This window comes from Panthera pardus, unplaced genomic scaffold, assembly GCF_024362965.1.
Source record: "Panthera pardus isolate Hobbes unplaced genomic scaffold, ASM2436296v1 HiC_scaffold_26, whole genome shotgun sequence".
In the NCBI taxonomy this organism is placed as follows: domain Eukaryota; kingdom Metazoa; phylum Chordata; class Mammalia; order Carnivora; family Felidae; genus Panthera; species Panthera pardus.
In genome coordinates, this window is record NW_026526832.1 from 19,813,792 (window position 1) to 19,821,655 (window position 7,864).

General features: G+C 53.0%; 1 protein-coding gene across 2 annotated transcripts in view; it reads right to left on the reverse strand.

Annotated features, from left to right (window-relative positions):
- DPYSL5 (dihydropyrimidinase like 5) overlaps window positions 1-6,298 on the reverse strand; it is a 100,365-nt gene extending 94,067 nt beyond the window's left edge. Inside the window, exon 1 of one of the 2 annotated variants that reach the window (XM_053891058.1) lies at window positions 6,030-6,298. The gene's annotated coding sequence lies outside the window, so the exon portion shown is untranslated. The remainder of the gene's footprint in view (window positions 1-6,029) is intronic. The other variant, XM_019449758.2, reaches the window with a different exon arrangement.
- Window positions 6,299-7,864: the final 1,566 nt, after the last annotated feature.

The following is a 7,864-nucleotide window of genomic DNA, read 5'->3' on the forward strand; positions in this document are numbered from 1 at the left end:
TGTAAACCTTACACCCACCGGGTAAGGTTCTTGGTTGGAGTGGTGTTTCAAAAGCCTGGACTCTGTGGGCGCGCCTGCGTGGCTCAGTCGGTTAAGCGTCCTACTCTTGGTTTCATCTCGGTTCATGATCTCACGATTTGTGAGATGGAGCCCAGCCCCGGGTTCTGCGTTGACTGTGCGGAACCTGCTTGGGATTCTTCCTCTCCCTCTCTCTCTCTCTCTCTCTGCCCCTACCCTGCTCACACACTCTTTCTCTCTCTAAGTAAGTAAGTAAGTAAATAAATAAATATTAAAAAAAAAAAAAGCATGGACTCTGTCATGGTTGGTTTCTTATGTCAACTTGGCTAAGCTATAGTACAGTATAGTATAGTATGGTGTAGTATAGTATAGTTATTCAGTCAAACACCATCTATGTATTGTTGCTGTCGAGATATTTTGTAGATGTGGTTAACATCTACAATCAGTTGACTTTAAGGAAAGGAGGTTTTCTTCAGTAATATGGGTGGGCCTCATACAATCAGTTGAGAGGCCTTAAGAGAAAAACCGAGGTTCCCTTGGAGGAAGAAGAAATTCTGTCTTCAGACCTCAACATCAGTTCCTGGCTGAGAGTTTCCACCCTGCTCGCCTGCCCTAGGCATGTCAGACTTGCCAGACCCCACAATCATGTAAGATAACCATTACTGGTTCTGTTTCTCTGGAGAACCGCAAGTTATACAGACTCTAAGCAGACCCCTGGGGTTTGAAGGTTGGCTCTGCGACTCCTCTAGCTGGGTGATTTCTGTACTGTAAGCTGGGGATAATAATAGTACTTAATTCATAGGCACTAGAACAACCCCAGCACAGAGTAAGTGCTTGGAAAGTGTTTGTTAAATAAGTAATTCTGTGATGCTGAGTTTATTTCTTAGCTGGAAAACTGCAGATATTTTTATTCCCAACAATTACCATCAACCAAACATGAACGCTCTTTCCCACACCAAAACCAGAACAGCCTTGGAACAACAGCCCCTCACCAGTACCTGATCTTCTAGATGATGAAGGGGCAGGTGAAATGCCAGGCCAACACCACACATTGTGATGATTTGGCAAAGCTGGAATCAGAGCACTTCTGGAACATTCTTAACTACAAGTTCTCAGCTGCTGACAACAGCTGTGCTTAAAGAAGCTCAGACTCAGCACAGAGCTATTCCTACTATTTGCAAGGGTGGGGGTTCATGAAGTGGTCCTAATCATTCTTTCTGTTCCCACTGGTGATACCCCACTGCAGCCTGCCCCAGCCCCTTGCAATGAAAGATTAGATGGGGGAAAACGTGGGGTGCCTGGGTGGCTCAGTCAGTTAAGCATCTGACTTCGGCTTAAGTCATAATCTCAGGGTTCTTGGGTTCGAGCCCCACGTCGGGTTCTGTGCTGACAGCACAGAGCCTGGAGCCTGCTTCAGATTCTATATCTCCCTCTTTCTCTCTTCCTCCCTTGCTTGTGCTCTCTCTCTCTCTGTCTCTCAAAACTAAATAAATGTTAAAAAATAAATAAATAAAAATTTAAAAAATAAAATAAAAAATAAAAAAAAAATTAAGGCAAAGTGATCCTAAAATTATTTCTCATTTATTCGCTAGAAGTGCAATAAAATCAAACACCTGACTTGTTATTCTCATTTGATTTCACATTATGCCAACTTCTTCCTACAGGTTTTCATGCCGACAAAGATTTTCAGTATTATTGTTCTCCTATAGGTTCCTGTGTACTAAGTCTTACAAGGTGTTTCTGAAATTATTTTCTCATAGCTCGGAAAACAAAAATGAACAGGATCAGATTCTATCAGAATTTGGTTAATTTTTACACCAGCAAGATAGACAGGTTTTTAGATTTTTTTTAAGTAATTTCTACACCCAAAGTGGAGCTTGAACTCACCACCCCAAGATCAAGAGTCGCATGCTCTAATGACTGAGCCGGCCAGGCACCCTGGGTCTTAGATACCAAGCGTCCAGCTCTTGGTTTTGGCTCAGGTCGTGATCTCACAGTTTGTGAGTTCGAGCCCCAAGTTGGGCTCTGCGCTGACAGCGGGGAGCCTGCTTGGGATTCTTTCTCTTCCTCTCTCTCTCTGCCCCTCTCCAGTTCATGCTCTCTCAAAATAAATAAATAAACTTAAAAAAATAAGAATACCGACTTCTCTGGCTCTGTATAATTATCTAAATCCTCATTTACTCCAGAGATGTGGCCAGTTGTGATGGCCCTCGGCCTACAGTTCCCTGGAGCTTTCTTTATGTAGGATCATGCTGAATCCTGGGTCAGAGGAGCAGTTATTATTATTTTTTTAATGTTTATTTATTTTGAGAGAGAGAGAAAAACTAGTGCGAGTGGGGGAGGGGCAGAGAGAGAGGGAGACACAGAATCCAAAGCAGGCTCCAGGCTCCGAGCTGTCAGCACAGAGACCGATGCGGGGCTCAAACCCATTAACCACAAGATCGTGACCTGAGCTGGAGTTGGACACTTAACTGACTGAGCTACCCGGGCGCCCCCGAGGAGTGGTTATTAAGGAGGGAAAACTCCCAGGTATCCATGGTAGAAGGACAGAGAGGTGTGGAGGTACCACAGAGGAAGTCAACACCAAGTCCCCAAACTTAACTTCTGCCAATTGTGTATGCTCGCCTTGCTGCGTAACCATTCCCATAGGAGGAAACGCACAGTGCATAAAGCATATTGAAACTATCCTGGCTTACAACTCCATCTTGGAGGGGCTATGCTGGAAACAGTCAGGTTCATGTCCTATGAACATCTTGTATATACCTAGCCAAGGTCCCCGAGGTCAGGGAGATGGAAGTTAACAATGGCACCCCAGAATTCTGGGGTCGCCTGATTCTTCCCTCTGGGCCCTATCTCCCAGACATTTTCACAGGAGGTAGGAGAAGGATGCTGCTTTCTCTCCATCTTCCCTATACAAATGGGCTGGTCATACGGATGCTGGCCTTCCTCATCTGTGGACTCTCCAGGAGGAAACTATTGGGATGGATGTTCACACAGGGCTCAACAGGATTACACCTTTAAATAAACCCGTAAAATTCTTTCAAAAAGAATAAACCAACAAGACATTCCCTTCTGAAACTTTCCCCCTTGGGTACGACATGAAGACACATTTCCCCCTGGAGCTCTTTCATAAGAAGAAAACCTCTGTGTCAGATTGTAGGTTTTCCAATATTAAGATTCCTGGTTTTCATCTACTCTAGAGATAGACAGGTCTATTAACTTAGTTTAAATCATTCAGTGAACAGCATTCCAATTAATCCTTTCAGACCAGTTTTGTAAATTCTGAGAGGCACCTCTTAAAAACACCATCCTTGAAAACCAGCAAGATACAGCCGACTGCTGCTTTCCTGTGTCCACTCGGTATTGCCCAAATAGGAGGCTTTCGGGTTGGCAACTATCGAATATTCTGGGCAAGAGCCAACAGTGATATCACAGCCTTATGCACCAACCTTATGCATCAACCTGGTTAAGAAAGAAAATCCTGGGGTTTCAAGGCTAGAGAGAGCCAAAGGCTCATCAGTTAACTTAAGGGCAAATACAAGTCACAATGATTGAGTCCTATGATGCTCTGTCTTTTATCCAAGCTTCCTTCACTCTAAATAAAATAAAATATGAATAAAAGAAAATAATCCTTCTGCCTTGCCCTCCCTACACATCTTTTTTGCTAAATGAATGACAATTTAAAAGTAGAAGCCTGATGCCAAAGAGTCACCTCTAATATAAGCTAAACAATGATTAAAGAAAACCTATAAAATGAAATTTTAGGATTGGGTAATCCTTTCACATGTCAAGATGCTGCAGTCTGGCATGAAAGATGCTTACACAGCCAGCAAGACTATGAGCGCATGGAAAGGTCTGCTGAGCCCTGGTTTGTGCTTCCATTTCTGTTCATCCGCTTTCCCATGGGCAAGCAGCCACCTCCTATCACAGAGCCGTCCCTGTCTTAGGTCAGCAGACAATACAGGCAAAATCTGCAAAGGATGGACACACTGGCTTGGGTGTGGTCACTGGCAATGGGAAGCTTTGGTGCCCAGGCTGCAGGCTGTAAAAGCCAAGAGCCGCACCCTTGACGGGTAATCTCCAAAAGCCACTTGTCCGTTTTTTGGTTTGTTGTTTTTGTTTTTAACCACAATCCGCAACAATCCTGACTGCTCCTTCCATGAACACACAGCAGACCTTAGACGTGAGCCCGCAGACAAAGCCGACTGCTCAAGGGGGCTCGCTGTGCACGGAGGCAACCTCCAGGTCGCCGCCGGGCCGCCACGCCACGTCTGGGCTCCTGGTCAATAGCAAGGGGCAGGCGGCGGCGCGGAGGCACCTAAAGCCGGTGGCGGCGGCTTTCAGCCCGCCTCACAGTCTGGGGGACGCGCGACTCACACCAGGGAATTAACAGCGGGGCTTGGTCCCCAACACAAACCCCAAAAGACGAGCGCACGCCCTGAGATTTCTACCAGAGCATTTTCTGCACCAGAAAACTGAACACTTGCAATTCTGGGGATGGGGGGGGGCCTGGTACGGAGTCGCGTGGATACCAGTGCCGGCTATTGTTCTCCGGGTCTCTCCGGCGGGAGACTTCCCCCATCCCGCCTCCCTGCCAGCATCTGCCACTGGACCAAGCCTTTCAGCTCCGCGAAGAAAAGGGTGTGCCTGCGGCGCTGCGGATTATCGCAAAACCTTAAGCTAGTCCCTACGGGCTGTGTCAGGCCGGGAGACAAAGCTCCTAGTGGGGACAGCTCAGCCCAGTCTCGGATCCGCCATCCTAGGTCGGTTGCCATTCCAACGGCCACGCCCAGCTGGCCACCTGGATCTGGCCGCCAGGATCTCCAGGCTCCACGCCTGGAGCCGAGGGTCTTCAGGCCCGAGACCCGCCTCCCAGCCGCCCACCGCCTCCCTTCCCGGGAGACCTTCCTCCACTGGGAGACCTCCCTCCCCAGAGAGACCCTCCCCCGGCCGGCGCGGGTCTCCTCCTCCCCGGCGTCTACCCTCTTCAACCCCGGCGGTCTCCACCCTCCAGCGTCTGCCCTCCCATCCTCATTCTTCCTCAGTCCCAGACTCGCCCCGCCTCGCGCCACCTGCACCGCACTCTTCCCTCCCGCCTCAGACCCGCCCCCCGCCCCCTCTCTCTTTCCTCCTCCAACCCTGGTCTCTACTTCCCCCTCCACCCAGACCCAGTCACCTGTCCCCACCCAGCTTCCCCATCTCCCCGTCTTTGCCCAGACGGAGGCCCCGCGTCTGCCTCTCCCCATTCCAGCTTCTCTCAGGCTCGGGCTCTTGCCCCTCCCCAGGCCTGGGGCGTCGGTGTCTGTCGCCCACCAAGATCGATGCTGCGGGGAGAGATCCCGCAATGGGCTCCAGCGAAGGGACCCAGCTCGGCGCCCGCTCTGGGGCGGGCAGCCACAGGCGGCCTTTGTAGTTCAGGCAGGTGCCTCGGAGGCGGCAGGCGAACCGTCCTTAGGCGACCGCTGCGTTAGCCAGTCGAGTGGAACAAGCCGTCGGGTCTGGTACAGGCTGGGCAAATCCCAACCCGGAGGCGAGATGGACGCAGGGTGTGTGTGCCGGTGGTGGTGGGGGGCCAGAGATAGCGCCGATCTAGGGACTCGCGCAGGACCGGCCGGTAGCCAGAGAAGCCCCCGCCCAGCCTCCAGCCATTCACTGCACCTCGACGAGAGAGGCTGGGCACCTACTATGTGCTAAGAGTGAAATCCCTTCAACCGAGCCGTCTCCTCACCTCAGTTCTTTGCAATCCCACAAGCACACATGAAACGCCTACTATGAGCCAGGCACTGCACGGCGCTCCGTGGGCGTACAAAGAGGACCCCATTCCGGCCTCAGTGTAGCCCCGATGGCCGCCCCAATCCCAAACCACACCTCCCGCCGCGTCCCCTGCAGCGGGGCCCCTGGGCGCACCCCGAACCCTGCCCTTTTGTGCGCCTCCCAGAAAAACAGAGGCCATGAGATGGATGTCCCAGCCCAGGGAGAATAAGCCCACCGCCCGCCCCGCCATCACGCACTCCTCCGGGATGCTGCGGCTGCGAGGGTCCGTCGGTCGGTCCGTCTCTCCTCGGTCTTGACGCGGCGCAGGAGCTGCGGGTGCTCGGGGCGGCGGCGGCAGCACGCGCGCTCGCTCGATCGCCGCCTTGGCGCGCGGGGCGCTGGAGTCGGAAGCCGCGGGCTGGGGAGGGGACGTGGGTGGGGGCTGGAGGCGGTCTGGGCCAATCACCGACCCGACGTCTCCTCCCCAGTGCTCCCCCACCTCGCGCTAGCAGGTTAGGGGGAGGCGGGGACAGGCGGCGCCCCGCATCTTCGCCGCCGCGCGCGGCCGCAGCCTTGGGACTACAACTCCCGACAGGCCCTGCTGCAGGGCCGGGGTCCGAGAGGGGAAGGAGAGTGAGGCCGGAGAACCCGCCGACCCCCCGCGCGCCCTTCTCCGCGTTCCTTTGGGTTTCCATGGTGACTCACTACACTTCACAAAGCCCCAGCGCTCACACGCGCTGATGCACGAGTCCCCTGGGAGGGCTACGGGGCGGGTCCCTAGGATACACCGCCTTCCCTCCCCTCCCCCTCCCTGCAGGATCCCACCCGAGGGGTTGAAACAATGCCCCGGCCGCTGCCGGGCCAGCCCTTTGCCGCCTAGTTCCCTCCAAGACCCAGTGTGAGGCCTCTAAAGTGGGCGCTCGGCGGGACTGCACGATGGAGAGGACCGGGTGGTCGTTATAGCGAAATGTTCCGACGTACGGTACACAGTGGACGGACCCTCGGTGCCAACTAAGTTCGCCTCTGTCCGCTCTGGGGGCTCGAACCTGGAGTTCATTCTCTCAGCTGCGCTGAGCTAGGGCTTCTCCATCCGGAGCTCTCAGGTCCAGCTGCCTGTCCTATTTCTGGACACCTCCTTTCAGGACACGGTGAAGCCTTTGGAAATGTTTTATAACTCAATTCACATTTACTCACCTTTTTTTCCTTCACGTTTTAAACACACGCATAATTGAACTAAATCAACAAATCTGAAAAAGGAGAGGGCGGATCATCAGGCCTTTCTTTGTACCACTTCCCTAAACCTCTCTCAAGCCTTTGCTGTAATCTGTTATTTTATGTCGTTGTAGTAATAATAGCTTAGATACGGTTTAGCAATTTGCCTCTTTTCACTTAATGCCACTTCAAAGGTGTTGCTGTTGATTAAAATGCACCATTGAGTCCTCCCCTCCCACCCCATCCCACGGTCCCTGGAGGGGGGAGGGGAACCCCAATGGAATACTGCAGAAACCCCTCTCCTCCCAGCTTTGGAGAGGGGGGGAAGGCAGGGGAGCTCCCAGACGAGCGGGCTGTACAGTCGCAGCCAGAGAGGTAGTTCACGCCTCTCTGCAAGTTATTTTCAACCAATATAGCGCTTCATTATTCCCGAGGGTGCTCCCCTCCTCCTCTCAGCAAAACCTACAGGTGCATCCCGCCTGCAGAGCCTGCCGAAGTGGGGTGTCCATGGACCACTTACCCTGCAGTCCTTTGCCGTGGGTTCGGGGCCTGGAGCAGGCCAGGCTGGCTTTGGGCGGGATGCATGCTGATTACTCACATTGCGTCTCTGCTTCTCCAGGGAGGAAGGCTTACTATTCTGCCCTCTGCCTCACACGTCCTGAGCTATGCAAGGAGCCCCCAAATGAGCCTAGGGCCTACACCAAGGCATCCCCAATCCAGGGGGCTCAGGAATGACTTGTCCTCCCACTGCTCCAGCTTGGGGCACTGCCCTATGGATTCACAGGCTGGCCAGGTTCTGCAGGGACCCAGGGCTTTAGGCAAAATGGATTGAGCCTCAGGGAGGCGAAGCGAAGCCCCCAGCAGGCCAGCAACAGCAGGA